The sequence below is a fragment of the Ostrinia furnacalis genome, unplaced genomic scaffold (assembly GCF_004193835.3).
Source record: "Ostrinia furnacalis isolate ACB-3 unplaced genomic scaffold, ASM419383v2 OfSCF7592, whole genome shotgun sequence".
In the NCBI taxonomy this organism is placed as follows: Eukaryota; Metazoa; Arthropoda; class Insecta; order Lepidoptera; family Crambidae; genus Ostrinia; species Ostrinia furnacalis.
In genome coordinates, this window is record NW_021137831.1 from 187,176 (window position 1) to 205,891 (window position 18,716).

The 18,716-nt window shown below is 36.8% G+C and overlaps 1 non-coding gene across 1 annotated transcript; it reads left to right on the top strand.

Annotated features, from left to right (window-relative positions):
* Positions 1–17,807: 17,807 nt before the first annotated feature.
* TRNAA-AGC (transfer RNA alanine (anticodon AGC)) lies at positions 17,808–17,880 on the top strand. The gene has a single exon. It is a non-coding gene; the product is annotated as a tRNA-Ala (tRNA).
* The last annotated feature ends 836 nt before the right edge of the window (positions 17,881–18,716 follow it).

Here is an 18,716-nt window from a genome sequence, read left to right on the forward strand (position 1 = left end):
ACAGGATCGCAGACTTCACACGTCCATGGTAATGCAGTGCTTATTGCTATGTGACTTTGTGTGTAGGTACATAAAGATCTATCGTCGAATTTAGAAAAAAAAATGTCAATTTCATAGGTACAATCCGGTCGAGCTAACTGCGCACGTCGATGAATGTGAATCTCCCTCGTAGTCTTATGCACTCACTCTTTTCCATGCTCTGTGCACTCACTCGCACATATTAAGCATTTTAGTTAAAATTAAAATTGTTTCTAACTGTAGCGGAGAATAATGTTGTGGCAGGCCTTTGTTCAAACGATCATAGCAAATGTTGTGATAGGGTTAGAGACATGCAATTTTTGGTTTTACAAAGATAATACGATAGAGAATAATACAAAGTAATAAAAACCACCTGTTATAGGGGCATTTTATGTATTTTTTTAGTATTGCCTGTTATTTAGAATTATTACTGTTTTTATTTTATCAGGATATTCCGCTTAGTTTAAAAGTTATTACGTTTTCTTTACAATAAGTAATTGAAAGAAAAGCGTTCGCCCCATCAGTAGCAGAGCGTCGATATGACGTCACGGCTGCTAGGTGCGCAGTTAACTCAATTGGGTTGTAACTTTACTGTAGGTCACTGTAACTAAGTCAAAATATTTCTTTGAAATATTTACTCCGTAATAATCGAAAACAAATAAGTAACGACAGCTTATTACAAATAGCTTACTTTGCAATCAATATACCTACTAATGTGTGAAAATAACTAATTACAAACATAACCTTTTCACTTTTAATGAGCTCGCTATTCGTAAGACAAAAATAATGATAACTATGGCTACGACTCGTGCAAACAAAGCATCGAACCTTGAACTTTTGGCTATAATCGAGTCTGATGGATGACAAGGGCGTGAATCTAGTCTAGCTATTTATTATTTAATTTGGATTGTTTCTAGGCGGATTCTATGGCAGACAGTGTTACGTCAAAACATGAATCTGCTCAGAATATTTGAGAAGCACATTGCACACAGTTGTGGATTGCTTAAAGTACCTACCAAATCAAATCAAATCATTTATTTATTTATTATTCATTATTCATACAGACAAGGAATCAGGAACCTATGAACTCGTGTAATTAACTTCTATCAGAAGAGGGTTAGTGAATTAGTGACTAAAAGTGAGATATCCTGTTCTAATTGATCAATGAATGGAAAAGACTGGTCTCTGGTGGTTTTTTGTTTAATTTTATTTAATAAACATATATAATATATCAAAGTTAAAACAGTCACATCAGTGGCCCTTGACCCCGCTGCCCGACCTTGGCTGATGTGGCGCCGATGTGAACCACTTAAAGACTTCTGGGGATCGGTGGTAGGGTTGATCCTTGTTTAGAGAAAAATCTCTCATAGATTCGGTTTCTATTAAAGCTTCTATTCGCAGCTTTGCATGCTTAGGGAGGTATAACTGCCATGCAAATCCCTATGTCCCTAGTATACTTAGGGACGAAGGGCGTGTCGTGCGCGTCACGTTTACCTAAGTGTGTATAGCCAGAGCCCACCTAGAAAAAGGAGTTTCATTGTGACACTCGGTACGGTACCACGACAGAGCTAAAGCCCGCCTGTCTGTCCTCAGTCTATTGTAATGTACTCATAAGTGACCAGTTAAGGTAACCATTAACTTCTATAACGATTCTAGGCAACGTGCAATGAGTTATTTCTACATAATCTGCAAATAAACTTTAAACGAATTTTCATTTTCATTTTCAAAGCTTTTAGAAAGCGCTTTTACACGATCCTGTATTACCTGTTTTATACTTATGACAGAAAGATTTATTTATTTATCTATTTATTTATACTTTAATTTAACCCTATCACTGCTTCGGGATAAGAAATGGGCCAGAACTGAAAAAAGGTTGCTTTAGCAGTGATTTTGATTAGGCTCCAAAACTACTGGACCGATTTGGAAAATTCTTTTATCATTATAATTCTACATTCTTTCTTATGAACGAGCGGTACGAAATTCGCCAAGTCACGGTTTGCAGCCCTACAGAAGAATGCTGGCATTCTCATGTCATATCGGTCAACGGATTGGGGCAAAGCACGATTCGATCATGGTCCCGTCAGAACCAGAAGTACAACAAACGCTGGCTTTGTCTATTGACGAGTCGGAGCGTGCGCTGGTACTCAACTCTTAAGGTTCGGACAAACCAACGCGTGCAGCGATGGCGATGGCGATGGCGACCACTGCGCGTGCAAAAGTTGTTTCACACTGCCGCGACCGCGATGGTGATCACTGCGCGTGCAGGTTGTCACTGTCACCAAAACTGTCACGCATATTGTCACTTTCGCTTAATGTCAATCACCACGCCTTCGGCAAAATGGAAACTGAATTAAATGATTTGTTTGCAGCTTTTGATGCAATTGAGACAGTGGAAACACTTTTTCACTCAAGTTTATTCAGGCGGCCATATATTATAGAGTGAGACATGATTACCTACATGCGGTATAGGTAGTAGTTAGTAGGTATTGGTACTCTTAACCAAGCTATATTTCTGGCTTCGTTTGTAGTCCCTAGAGCCCTAACAATACCTTTTAATTAGATTTAAAGAAAGGTTTGATAGGAAGGAGGACTGCACTAAGGCTTTCTTGGCCTCAGTGGGGGGAAATGAAAACGCGGACGGTTGATATCTGGTTTATTACTGTTATGCTATTGCTATATACAATATTTACATAATGTACACAATTCAATGTGTCCAGTCCAATGTGCCGTCGGTGTAGAGTGCCTACGGTGCACGTTCGTTCAGGGTTCATGGGCCAGTCGGCTAGTCGCGGTGGATGCTGACGTGCTCGTACAGTATCCTTGTGGGCAAGTAAGATTATAACCAATTCATCTTTTTCCTTGAGGGAAAAAATTTGCCCCCATTTCCTTTTACCATTGTCGTTCTTATCGTTAAATCGCACAAAACTACACAGAACTCAACAAAACATCTATCAAAATCAATTTTCATTTTCATTTTTGGTGCAACAATCATCTTGACATTTACTTTTTTTAAGGCAAAGGAATTACATTATGCACCCAAACTACAGAGTACATAATAGTCCAAATATCCTTCTTGTTTTTAATAATAACTCAAAAATACAAAAAGACATCAGTTTTGGTCAACTAGGTATTTCTAGTGGCTCTAAATTAATGACTGAGACGTTTGATGACTCTAACTAGGTTTTTATTTATGGCATAGGTACTTAGAATTGCTCTAGGGCCTTTGAGAAAGCTGCAGACATGTACATTCTCAATTATTTTGTTCTGCAGATAATATCCCAATTTTATTTATGAAGTTGAAGAAGCAGGTTCTCGAGAAAACTAGAATAATTTGTTTGTTACATAAAAATAAATTCTGATATTGATACTTTATTCTAAAACCTTTTTTATTATTCAAGTAGGTCAGACTAGTGGTATGTTCATTTTTAATTGTGTAAAAACTTTTTAACAGATCCTACTTACTATTTATTACATCGATTTTAAAAAACAGAAACGTCACAGTGACAAAAATGTCGCGATGATCGCTGATCGCTGCGTGCAGACGCTGCATAGATCGCCGCGACCAATGACAGGACGCGTTGATGTGAACACATCGCTACAAATTCATACACACTGTCTGGTCGCCATCGCCATCGTCATCGTGCACGCCGGCTGCACGCGTTGAGGTTCGGCCAAACCAACGCGATCAACCGGCGTGCAGCGATGGCGATCAATGCATTTAGGTCTGGTCGCCATCGCTGCACGCCGGCTGATCGCGCTGTGATCGCATTGGTTTGGTCGAACCCTTGGTCTGGTCTAACCTTTAATCAAACGTGATAAGGCCACCTTTGAATTGTTTTGCTATTATTCATATATCATGGGTGATATACTTAATAATGAAATATTTGATTCTTCTTAATATTATGTCCTTGGAGTCTTGGCTATAGATCCATCATCAGGTCATTTAGTCTCCACTGCAGGAGCAAGACCGTCTTTAATGCACCACATGAAAATGAAGGTTTTGGCCTACACTCCCCACGCTGGCCAAACGGGTTGGAGAACGGTTTCTTCTTGGTAATTTTGAATATGTTTTAAAGATACATGCAATGCCAAAAGCGTTCATTTTCCGTGAAAAATAAGTTTTACCTACCTACTTGATTTTGATGCATCAATTTTTTTATTTTATTTTATTTAGAAACCAAGGGCGTTACAATGATTAAATCTTAAAGTAACTTAATTATAAGTATGGCTAATTATAAGTTTCCCTGGAATATCCTTAAAGTAAATCTACCGTTCGGATTACCGAGACGCAAACTCCAAAAGATGAAAACTAGAACATTACAAATAACTTACTTACCTAATATTACTATGAGAATACATTTTGATATATTTGACACCCTATAAAGTTGAGCTACATTTGACGATTAAATTAAAGTTAATTAACTTAAAATGTAATTAATTTAAATTACTTAAACTAAGGTTTATAGTAACGTAGTTTTATAAGCAACGTAGGAAAACTACAAAGATAATATCAGCTTGACATATTTAGTAAGGTCCGTTTCAAAGCTTTCGTAATCCTTTTATTATATTATGCGGATCCACATCAACACCACATTAGCGTCAATCACCACCGCCATTGTCCGACTATTGCCAATTGCCATACATCCATTTATCATAGCAATAAATTCAGGTCCAATACATCAAAGGACCATTCATGACACGTGAGGGACTAATTTGAAATGTATTTTCGATACTTTACTCATTGCCTTGGGGTTTATTATTATTAAGTAATTTTAAGTGGTCTAGTACCTTTACATGAAGTTACATGACCATTGATGACATTCAGTAAAGATTGATCCTTAAAGTTTTAGTTACAATAAGGAAATCATCATTATAAAGTTAATTATTTTTACTGTAATAATTACGACTGTGACGACGTTAATATTATTTTTTATGGCTTTTTATCAAAATTATCCGACTTAATAAACAATAACTATTGCGGTCAATGGTAAATAGTGCTGATAACTTCTTTATCTATTTGCCTTTATTTCACAAGTATAATATTAGTGTTTGTTTACTATTATAACTACCCGAACAAATGGAAAATTACATTAGCGTCATAAAATTAGTTTTTTTTTATTTCATGCAGGGAAAACATGTTTTTCAGAATTTCACTCTTGACACGTAAGCTAATCTAAAGACTGTAAATTGGCAGTAGAAGTTTAAAAACATTCACCTCCTTTCTGCAGACGGATGATTAGTTAGCCCGAAAGACTAGTGAATGTAAACAAAATGTTCAAGTTTTACGCAATCCTCTATTGGTGGCCTTTGTTTGAAAATGCTACCACGTTATGGTTTACAAATTTATTCAATGAATATTTGAATAGATTTGTACGTAAAAATAAATAGCAGTCTGTACTCCCACGCAGCTAAAGATCTTATGGTGGCATCGCTCGACTTTTACTAGTGCTTATTCGACAATCCGTGATAGATGATTATAAATCACAACGTTTTGTTGTGACACCTAAAAGAGTATTATAGTAGGAATAAAGTATAATTTATTTATCTTTGTTTGTATTGAAATGAAAAATTATCTTGTTTTGAAAACTTCGTAGAAGCTTTTTACAGCTTTCAGTCGCTATCATGCCGAAAGTCGTAAGTCGTAGGATATTATTTATTGTGAGTGTTATATCATCTGGCGGTAGCTTTTGTCGCAATTAAGTTATCATCATCATCATCATTTCAGCCACAGGACGTCCACTGCTGAACATAGGCCTCCCCTAATAACTTCCACATCGCACGGTTGGTAGCGGCCTACATCCAGTGCCTTAATTAAGTAATGCATGTTTTCTATTGAAGTATAAAAAAACATTCGCTAAACTTTATCGAGTGATTCCTGAATAGGACTCCAAATCATGTGACGTGACCTTTGGTGGGATGCTCGCGCATTCCGCTGCTCTCGATCAGTAGTTCAGTGTAACAGCGACCTCAGCATTGTTATTAATAGTAACATTTTGCGATGACTTGAGGAATGTCGTATTTTCTGGGACAATCGATTGTTGAATGGAAATGAGACCTGCAGGGTTAAATAATAACCCACAAACTTTCAATATGTTTCAACCCAGTTATTAAATCTGCGTCAATCACGTACACAATTACCTAAATTGTGTTCCGTGTAAGTAGTTTCAAATTCCAAAGTAAAGAGAAGGCGCGGTCGGTTACAAGGAAAGACTGCGTTTAAGCAGCTAAGACTAAGACAATGTTATATAATGAGCCGTATGGTGTTAACCTTAATAGCGATTCGACTGTATGATCAAGTTAGAATAATACCGGCACTAAATGCCACGCATACCTACCGGCGATCGGTACTGCTATTAAATTCGGTTGTTAATACACGAGACACAATTAAAGTGGGATAGGATACAGATGGAACACTAATTTCTGAGACCGCATCAAACTAACTCCGGGCTTTTTGTTGACGATTTGTTGTTATAGTAAGTCATCATCACACCTACATTTTGCAATACGCTTTAAAATACAAAAAGTGCCAGTTACGCTTCTTCTGTCAGGTAGTCATATGTTATAATTATTCCTACCACTTCTTTGGGACGATAGCACTGGCTAGGACTAAAAGAAGCAGCCCATGAAACTTACGTCAAATTCTCTTCTCTTGTCACTATCTTCTTCAAAGGTGTATGATTGGTTCAAATATAATTTTGACTATTCCTTAGTGTCAATTGAACAGAATGGAGTTAACCCACTGCTTTTCGTTTTTATTATACCTAGTTACATACAAAAAACTAATTTGACATAGCAATTGGTAAACCATGACCATGATAATGATTTAACTAATGATACGGGTGAATATCAACAAACTCGTTTTTTGCCTAATTCCGGTGGCGAATTTTAATTTCCACTTTCCAAAACTTTTTCGTGGCAGAAATAATAGTAAATAACTTGTATTATTCAATGATATGGTAGAGATCAAAATATTATGAATACTTCTCGAGATATGTCAATTTGAAATTATCAAGAGCCACCGAAATTGTATTTGAGCCACCGAAATTAAGAACCAATCCACCGAAATTTATTTATACAGCGGACTTCGGAATGTTACGGATGATTGTCTCAAATTACTTATTTATTTGTAATCAATTAAGTATTATTATCCAGTAAAGATGTTTATAATTAAAAACAATATACAGGCCTGTGTTGTGACCCTAAAAAAGCATCAAATCTTCCCACGTGAGTCGTAATAGCCGACTAAGGAATCAAAATACTGGAGGGTGGGCTGCAGCATCTTTCCGGGTATTATACTAATAATAAATACACTTTATTGCACACCAAACAAATAACATAACAGANTCGACGATCTCGTGCGGGGCGGCCAGAAACGTGTAGAGGAGACAATCCACGTGTGCAGGGTACGGGCGCGGGTAGTCAGGACTGCTGAACGTGCCGCGCTCTTTGCCGTACGTAGACGTGAAGCGGATGCACGTGCAACCTGGAGAAAGAGACAACTATTAGGTTTGTTTCGTTCGTTCGTTGAACTAAAAAAAATATCGCAAACTTTTGCAGATCTTCCTATGTTGAAGATCCAATAGATCTACGTCAGACGCATATGTTTATAAGTACTATAATATTTAAGTATGATAATAGGGTGTTGACCAAATTGTTACGTGTGGGTCATATATAAGAAGAATGAAAAATCTATCTATCGTACACATAGTACCTACAGATGACGGTACATCAAGCGAAACGCTGTGGCACCCTTAAGTATTTGTAATAAGTGCTATTAGGGGCCATCCATAAAGTACGTCACACGAATTTTATGATTTTTTGAGCGCCCCCCCCCGTCCTTGTCACAGGTGGTCACATTTCTGAGACCCCCCCTCCCTAGTGTGACGTCACATGTTTTGCAATTTTACATCGAAAAATTATTAAATTAAAACAGCAGTTCCGAAATTAGTTTTATTTCCATTTAAATTAAGTATTTTTTTTATGAAATTAACATTATATCAAATATTTGAAACAATTGAAATGTGATGTCACAAATCTTAAGACCCCTCCCACCCCTTGTCACACCATGTCACACTTTGTCGACCCCCTCCCCCCCACTTTACGTGTGACGTACTTTATGGATGACCCCTAATGTGTAGCACATCAACCTTCCCACAGTTCCGCAATTGATTTTGGACCTTATTGTCATGAAAATAAAGTTCCAATTTTATTGAGCAAATTATTGTAGAAGGTTGACATGCTGTCGTTTGTACTTTATTACATGAAATTACCTGACACTGTTAGTGTAGTTTGTCGGACTGACTGTACCACTGACGAAAATATTGTGCAAATGCGGGTGGGTGAAGAAAACTCATCGCGCCGGAGCAGACGACGCCGCATCTCTTCAGTCTGCCCGCGACCATGACTCGTGCAACCGAGCCGAAACGTCGGGAGGGTAAATATTATTTACCGTTAAAATAGATATTGTTGCAATAAATCCCGTGAAGTGATAATTTTATAGTAAAAAATGCAACATAATAGTTTAAAATATTATATAGCAAACCGATACGGGTCGGAATGTGTAACAAAATTAAAACATCTAGAATTACTCCGAAACAAAAAAATGGTCATAATCGAAAATTCGAAAAGCTGTGTACCCGCCAACTTCGTGATAATTTTTCGCGGAATGAGATTTGTGCGAACACTCAGGTACAGTCGGACACATTAAATACTCACACAGTTATCAATTTGTCGAATACTTCATTGGACAGTGCTGCACGAAGCGTGTTGGCGAAGGGGATGAATTTTGCTTTAACTCCTAAGAGAATACCATATGAGAGCATAATTTGTGGCGTAGAGGAGACTATTATCCGCAATAAAGTTCCGCCAACGGATGCTGACATTTTAAGGCAGGATATAGCAGTGATTTTGCGAAAGTCTAGGCTCCCGAAAAGTAACGTAACTGCAGAAGAGCGCCAAGCACTTAAAGACCTGCGACAGAACCAGGATATACTCGTTCTGAAAGCTGACAAAGGCAACGCCACTGTAATTATGAATACTGAGGACTATGCCAGTAAAATTGGAAATATGCTAGCTGACACGACAGTATACAAACCAGTGTCATACAACCCTACTGCCAGAGTGACACGACGCATTCGCGCCCTCATCCAGGAGCACCGAGAGCTATTTACAGAAGACGTGTATACATACTTGCATAAAGCAAAAAACGTACAGCCACCAAAACTATATGGTCTGCCTAAAATACACAAGAGCAACGTTCCACTTAGGCCGATCGTGAGTCAAATTGATTCACCTACATATAAGTTGGCAAAACATGTTGCTGGAGTGTTGCAGCCATTAGTTGGGAAGACATCGTCCTACGTAAAAGACTCGATGCATTTTATTGAACTTATCAAGAATATCTCAGTGGAGCCGGGTGACATAATGGTAAGTTTCGATGTTGAGTCACTGTTTACCAATGTGCCACTGAAGGATTGCCTGGAAGTCATCAAGGACAGATTGTTTGACAATGAGCTGCCCGATGAATATATTGTCCTTTTGCAAAACTGTTTGGACGGAAACTATCTCTTGTATCGAGGCCAATATTACCTCCAGATTGATGGCGTTGCTATGGGAAGTCCTGTAGCACCAGTGATTGCCAACATTTGGATGGAACATTTCGAACAAAAAGCATTAGCGAGCGGCCCCGGTATTGTTAAGTTCTGGAAGAGATATGTTGATGATATATTTTGCATCATAAACGGAAACCAAACAGAAGTGGAACAATATCTACAGCACTTAAATTCTGTTCATCCAAAGGTTAAGTTCACGTATGAAATGGAGAGGAACAGATCCATGGCTTTCCTTGATGTTCTTGTGACAGTGAGACCGGATGGGGCTTTGGCCCACTCTGTTTACCGGAAACCGACTCACACGGACAGATATCTGCACGCCTCTTCTCATCACCATCCCCGTCATCTTCAAGCAGTTATTTTCTCATTGGTTAATAGGGCATATAACCTATGCGACCCTGAACATGTGGAAGGGGAACTAAAACATGTGAAGGAGGTACTAAGAAGGAATGGCTACAGTGCTACCACAAGACAAATGGAGAAGAGACTCAAGAGGGATAAGCAACCAATGGTGAGCAGGGAACCAGCTTTCCTTCCGTACGTGAAAGGGGTAACGGATAAAATTGGAACAGTACTCAACAAATACTCCATTAAGACTGTATATAGCCCGTTGTCAAAAGTAACGAAGGAAATTCGCTCGCCAAAGGATAATATACCTCTTCAGACGCCGGGTGTCTATAAGATCGATTGTGAGTGATGCAGGGAAGAAGAACTCTACGTCTCTCAAAGCTTCTTTGGAGAAGTAAGAGAGTGTCGAAATTGAGCCACTGTAATTGCTTTTTTTCGTGGGACAGTTTTGAAAGGCTATTTAAAACACTTAAAATATGAAATATCACATTTCTTTCATATCATTTGGAAGTCTTATTTAATGTATTTTATGGCTATACTATTTTTAAATTACTAGAATCCCCGAGAAAGAAGGAATAACACAATTTATGAGTAGAAATAGAGTTAGGACGCGCCACCGCTATTAGATTTTGGGTCTTTGAAATTTTTTTTAGTACATAAAATAACTACCTATTGTCCTGAAGACTTTGCTATCGTGTAAAACGCTGTATAAACTATATACAGAAAAAAAATCATCGCTCTAGTTACATTTCTCCCATCGATTCTCAGCTCCGCCGCGTAAAAAACGTGTTTGGGATATTCACCCATACCATATGAGTATGAGTAACCTATGTTATTAGCTGTGGGAACAAGAGATGCAAGTGCTTAACCTGTCAGGTGTCTATGGACAAGTTATTATTATGAGCTGGTGTATTTTTGGACAATTATTTAATAGGTTATATAATTTGATATAATAATTTGAGTTTATTGAGCTGCATGCAGTAATTTTGTAATGCTATGGTCACTGCAGGAAAATAACTAGCTTATTTCTAATACAGTTTCTATGTAAGGCCTACCTATTCTGATTTTTCTCACTGTCGCTGATGTTAAATTTCCCTTTCTAATTATTTTGACAAATATTTATACTTGCTTGTTCAGATTCTATTCATCTACCTGTGTAAAAGTGTACAATATGAGTAAAAAGCTTTATTAATAATGTCAAGTTTTTGGTAGACTGTAATATTAGTAATAACTTGAAACTGCAAGAGTTTCGCCATAATTTGTCTATGGCAAAATCCGTCTGTCCATCTTTGTGATGGGTGCAGGGATGGTGTCACAGGTGAGTGTCACTGACTGAAGCATTTTGTAATTAGCGTCACTTACAAGTTAATTTGTTGCCCAAGGTCGTGCTTGCAACTAATTTGAACCGGTTAACAAACATTGTTGACCTAAGACCTCTTTAGTTTAGCAGGTATAGTTTTTTTTAATTAGATTTATTAACATTAACAATGATTAAGGATTGATAATTGGAGATTAGCATTCAGGTGTGCATTGAAGAGATTGATTGAAGTATTTACGGACTCTGAATGGAATGCAGATTTAGAGGCCTCATTGTTATTTATGAGAAAAAAAAGTGTTCGTTTCAGAGGAATGAATGCCTTGAAAACACTTTTCAGTTGGAGATAGATTGCATATTCCAGCAGTAGGTATTAATATTAATAGAACCTATTTTCAGCAATGTACAGAAGCCGAGATGCTGAAGGATGGCAACACAAAAAACCATTCTGTACCACTTTTTAGAATATTTTTGAAAATATTGTAATATCTACAATCATTAACGACAATAAATAAACAAAATACATGTATGTAATATAGGAGTTGGTAATATGAAGTGTTCACATCATTATCATCAAAAAAGAAGCTTGTAATTGACTAATGAGTAATTATTACTTTCCAATTAGTTTCCAATTAGCTGGACGCAGGTCGCTACCAATCGATCAACATGGAAAGCATTGGGGAGGCCTATGTTCAGCAGTGGACGAAATGATGATGAATTAGTTGAAAATACATACAGAATGATTTATCCCGAATCGCCACACTTGGAAAAGTTGCGACAACTGACGTCACTGTGGTAATAGACGTGTCAGTTTTAAGTATTGTTGTGCATTCCCATGCTCTTTTGTAAGTTGCCGCAATTAAGTGTTACGCGGTTATTGAGCTGAGATGCGCAGGAGTTTGGGAAACGTGTGCTTGTTCGCGTGACGAGCTAGTTTTGTGACGGTTGTAAAGTTATTGCTGGACCATTTGTGATGGTGTTGACAAGTGCTACTTGTGCTACACGATTGCAAACTGCACGATGCGATGAAATACGATACAACCACCCTGTAACCGCTTAGTAATTTTGTAACATAATATTGTATAGCAAACCTAAGTAATCCTCACACAGTGTTAATATTTTTTAAATGTATTAAAGTAATCTTCACTAAAAAGATTTTGTATCGACTTCTAAATGACGTGTTATTTGCTGGTACAATTTTTTGCTTTCCCGCCGATTTAATATTTGAATTCGGAATTGGCTGGAACGAAGTAACAGATTGCACCAGTAGTAATTTTAGAGCAATTTGATTGGTCAATAGAAAGTTCTGTCTCCATGCGACGAACCAATCAAATCATTGTGAAAATATTTGCACCTGCATCTCATATAGATGACCCACGCTGAACTGTCCCACCAAACTCAATGACAGGGGGGCGCTACCATCGTTCAACTATATGGTTTCCAACATGGCAAAAATCGGAACCAGCGATCCGGTATTGACGGTGGCGCCCCACTGTCAATGTCATGGATAGGACAGTTCAGTATTTTGGAACTATATTGTCGCGATTTTCAAAAATGTTATGACTACTATTTCACACACTGAAATGATAACCGTATTGTGAGAACTTTATTAGTGCTCTTGAAGAACTTTTCTCTTAAGGATACTCTGCGGGTTCATCCTCGTTCCTCATTCTTGGTGCCGTGCAAGATCTAGCTGAAGATGATCCGGATCTGTTTTGCAGGTTAGTGGGTTTTCGTTGTAGTTATAACTATTGATGGAATGTCATTTTGGAGTCACTTGTGTACTTAATAGTGTAGAACGTTTTTTTAGCAAGTACATAATGCCCATTTTTGCAATTGTATTCTTTGAACCTCGCGCTGCGTTACCTATAATTGGGAATGCGTGGGTGGTGTGTTTTACAGTATTTTAATACATGTGGCCATGGCACTGTCAGGTATCTGTTTATCCCCTCACTATTTTAATAATAACTCACCATATTATTTAACTTTTCTGAGAACGATCAACAAGTCCTCCTGCACGCCTGCCAAAGCGCTTGTGTCTACAAATAGGATAATTTAATTAAGAAACTGACAAAATGATTAGTGTTTTTATCAACAATCCAAGTAGTCTAATTTAAAAAGTTTTAATGATAATGGTTCCTGACGTTTTGTTTTTGTAGAGTCCATCAAATGCATTTCGTCCTAAGTTTACATAAACATTTGAGAACAACATAGGATACTTTATCTCCATTGAATCTCAAGAGCCTGAAGTGTAAATAATGGCTTATCAGATGGCGATGGGCCGCCATTACTCGTGGGAACCGTATGTAAACATTTGTATAGAAAATGAAAAAGAATGAGTTCTATGCGCCTACTATTCGTAGGCAATTTGACTTGCTCAACTATCGTGAAACTTGACAAGAAAATTCAACATTTTATTTACTTAGTAACTATAGTTATACTTTATTTTTGTTACTAACCTATAGCGTGTTCTATTTTTTTCCGATATTTCAAAATGGATTATTAAAATCGTTAAGACTAGGTAATAACTAAGCATTCGTGCAACTTCATGTGCGTTTACTGATTTTTTTTTTGTTTTTGTCGACCAAAGCTTTTAATTACAAGTACAAAGTACAAAAAAGTGAATATACGAGTACATTCTTATTGTATTTTAAATCTATTTATAGAAGATTGAGCTTCTTCTGACGCAAACAGTATCTAATGTAATGTAATTATACCTAACCTAATTGAAATAGGTTCATGATATTGAGCTCGATATCTGTCTAGTTAGAAAATACTTGTAGCCCTTCAAGTACCAGAGAATAGAGACATAATAGAAATCAATTGTTATCGAGGTCTCATGCGACTGCTTTGCTTTTCACGGGATAATAGGTATTTATTTTCGAAACTGTCAAATACAATAGTTTAATAAACTGTTCCTTAAACAATCTTAATCGTATCTTTGCGAAAATAAGTTAAAAGATGTGGATCTAACACTAAAACGTATAATTTGTGTGTTATGTTAGCGCAGCTCTAAAAATACGAACTCTCACGATTAAGATTTTCGTAAGCCGTTGCAAAAAGTTCAATCATGAAGACCGCACTATTTGCCCAATCACACTAATTTTGTTTGCAAAAACCGGCATTATTACTTTAATGACGGTTCAAGATAAAAAATGATATAATTGAATCAAAAGGTGCTTACGTAGGTTTGTGGTTTGGTCGCGTGTTTCCATTCGCAGGATTCATCCGTTAAAATGTCGGTTTAGTGTTAACGTAGTTAATTAGTCGCAACTTATAAACGTACTTAGTACTTTGTTACGCAAATGCTGTAAAAATATTTCTTACTTCTTATTTTCTACTTAAAATTATTCTGTGTTACGGGGCTGCTGAAGCCTTCAACAGTCTCTTTATTCTTTCATAAGTATTAAGAACATACGTAGTCGAATACGGAAAAAGAATTGCAGAATCATAGTTCCAACAAGTATTATGTTGTCTGTGGTTCAGATTAAAATGTAAATAATGCAATGGAAACCCGCTCTAAGTAGGATCAGTAAATCATAGCAAACGACTACAGTTTCTGTGCGCATCGGCCGCATTGTACGTATTATGGAAATTGCTTGGGATCGACGATAATGCCAGTGCCATTATAATGACTTTTTAGTCGTGCACACGCTATTTAAGGGAGATTTAATGCATCGAACAAACTGTGTCGCATGATGCTCAGAGGTTACTCAAATGTCTAAAATAAGGTTATATAACAAAGCAATTGTTCCGATTTTGTCATTTATCTCTTAAACTAAATCTTGCGATTGTTATTTATTATACTTTAGAACTATGAAGCCGTTAACTAATTAGTGCTGTAAAATAGAGTCGGCACCAACATAGTAACTATCTCGCTGTGAGATCAACGGCACTATTGAGAAACTGTTTATCACTATGAATTAATTTGCTAATGATAAGTTGTTTATTTTCATCACCATACTAACTTCAGGAGTTGTGTTTTATTCTGGAATAGACGTTATGTTGAACTAGCAGGGGTAGAGACGATATTGTAACTTGAAATACAAAATATATAATTGACAGTCTATTCTGTATGTAACCAGAATTATGTAGAGACCTACGTGTGTAGAGTCATCTACGTTGCGTCCTCGTATCATTGTGGTATGTACAATAATGACAAGAATTCGTCAGCTATCAACTAGATTATATTTTATCAGGAAATATTTGCGTCTGGTATCGATAAGGTAAGTAATGCATCGAGTTCTCGAGTCGAAACGAATCGATTATGCCGATTTTGCACGTAATGTTGCGGCAATGACCCGGGGTGAGGACCTGACAGTGTTTACGTTGCGGCTTGCGCGTGCGACCAACAACCGTGTTAGGCTGCGACCACACGATGCTGGGTAGTCTAGAGGTGGGCAGGATTACCTACAACAAAATAAACAAAGCATAAAATAATATGCAGTTATTTTGATTCAATAGTTTTTTCATTTGCATACTGTTGAACAGAGCGTAAGCCCCAGTGAGTTGTTGGTGATTTTTTATAAAGAGCTGATTTCTGTACAACTAAATAATGACATTAAAATCGGCTGGAAAAAATATCTTTACCTGAGGCAATGTAAACTAGCCTTTATGACTATTTCACATTGTTAGGTACTTGTCTAATGTGTAATATAGAAATAGCACTATTTTGTCCAAATTGCAATATCATGGGTTTTTGTCTGCGTAGATAATACAATTTGAACGCGTAGTCTACGCAGAACGAAACGGTAGCTGTTGCGTTACTCGATTTATTTTAAGGTTTCTCGGCTAGGTAGATGGATTAAATGATTATTTTCAATGGAACTTGAACATTTTTAATTTTTATTTTAACTTTTTTTAGTTCCATTAGTTAGAAGTAACAAGATTTAGGCTGGGTTGCACCATCTTACTGTAACTTTGACAAACGTCAGAAATCGTCAAACTCCATACAAAATGCATCGGTTATCGTTATATTTACTGTCAAAGTTAGGTGGTGAAACTCGGCCTTAAACAAAACTTGTTCCAAATAGGCAAAGGGTCTTTATTCTTTAACCTTACCTATTACACAAACAATTAAAAGTTTGACCAAAACTTGCAGTCGAAGAACTAGCAGGACTTTTACCTACTTCGCAACATTTTAAACCATTTTGGACTAAAGATGGCGCCACATTTCATACATGGCCGCAATAAAAGATAGAATCGCCCGCATTTGTATCGTTTATGGCGCGGCTAAATGGTTACTGGGCGGTGTTTAAGTTTAAGTCAAAGTTATCTTGCAGTTAGTGTGTTATCAGGCAGTTGAATGTGGGCCAAATGACTCAATGTAAAGCATTGTTAGTTAGTTAAGTTCAGGCTCTTGATTACTCATGAAACACATGAAACACACTCATGATAGTCAGGTGCTTTTTATCTAAGACCACGCTGCACTTTCTTCACTGAAAAGTATATGGAAAGTTTTTTAAAAGTCAAAGGAGGCAAAAGTCTCATTTTCTTGGACGATGGTACTTACGTGTACCTACTCACAATTAGGTTTACATATTTTATGTGTTTTACAATATTTAATCTGTGGTTTTTCCGACAAATTAAGTTATTTATTTATGACTCATATTAACTTCGTGAGGGACAAAGCGTTTAAACTAATGTTTTTACTTGTTAGTGGCAAATGAGAGGATTAAGTGCAATTAGCACCGCAATTTAAGTAGCTACGTCTTCATGGGTTAAGGTGTATAAGTTTTAATCTAAATCGTGATTAACAGCGGCCTTTTTGGTATTTTTAAATGTTAAACGGGCTTAATTAGCGGTTACTTAAATGTGTAATGGCTAGAATTGTAGGAAACACCGTGGAGCCATGATGTTTGGTGTTTAAGATGTATACGTAGAGCCTCCGTGCGTGCGGTGGGCAGCCTCTTGGGAAGGTTAGGATGATTACTTCTTTTACGCGTTATATTATTGTGTTTATGTTTGAAGATGCTAAGTGCTGCCCAATGTGTGGTTCCTTATATTTTGTTGTTATTCAGAAATAGGGATGTTTCCTGGGTCAAAAAGCAAGAGTTTTAAAATAATTAGTCCGTCAGTTAACTTATTAAAAAATACTCTACACGTATTTTTCACTTTTTCAAACTAATAAAAATTTAAAGAGATAAAGCGCGCCAAAGTTCATAAGAAGAGGCCCGTGAAGTCAATGCTTGCATAAAAGTGCCGCACGTTGTGACGTCGTGCGGAACTTCAACGCACCATAAACTATGTAATTATTTGTTAGATTGACAAATAAAAATATATGTGTCCAATATTTTTTGATATTAAAAATGACGGACTAAAAAAATTTTTTTAGGAAACTAGCCTATTATAGTTATGGATCACATTTATATTTTGTGAGTTTGTATTATTAAAACGGTTTTGAGGATTATGATAAGCTTATGATAATTAATTTTTCCCTTAAAAATTAATAACAATAACACTTATAAAATATCAACATCCATAGTATGATGCTTAATTTCGCACCAACTGATACCGGGGGCGTAGCTCAGATGGTAGAGCGCTCGCTTAGCATGCGAGAGGTACCGGGATCGATACCCGGCGCCTCCAATATGTACATTTCAAGTCCGGTGCCTTTTTTGCAATTGCGTGATAATGTTTTATCTTATTTTAATAGAAATGATGATTTTTTTATGGGACAGGAGGCAATCTAGATTATGATGATGACGCTCTTTCTTCTTGAAAGGTATTTATTACATGATAAAACGAACACAAAGGACAGTGCCAATCCATGTATGGAAGTTGGACCAAGTGCTGCCCAGAATGAAACTATAGTGCATTTTGTTCCTCAGGCCAATACTAATTTGTAAACCGGAGCGCACTGAAATCTATCCCTGGAGTTAAGAGAAAAAAAGAGTTTTGTTTTGAATTATTTACATACAAAATATCATCGATGTATACCTACTACGCATAAGATTTCGCGATTTTGGCATTAAATAACACTCGCTATGTTGAACTTAACCATACTGCATCCGTACACCNAGAATTGATTTTAATCCACCTGGTCTAAAGGGCAGTGTTTAAATCTTTATTTATGTTCGAATTCCGCTGAAGGCATAAATTTAGTGTGATGAGCACACACTTGAATCACGGTCATGTGGTTTGTCGTTTGTAACTATTTAAGCTTATTTGTTACTAGTTGGGGGTAGATAATTGTTATGAAGTTATAACAATTTTATTATTATGCATTTAATTCCAAGTCTACCAAAGCAAGGACGAGGTTACCAAAATAAGTTGACCGAACGGAACCGCCGCTATTACAAGAGTATTAACCTAAATAATTTCACAACCACTGAATCTGATACGATTTTAATGATCATCAAGGAAGTCCGGTTTAATATTTAAACACTAGGTTTAATCTCATTTAAACAACATTTTAAATAGCT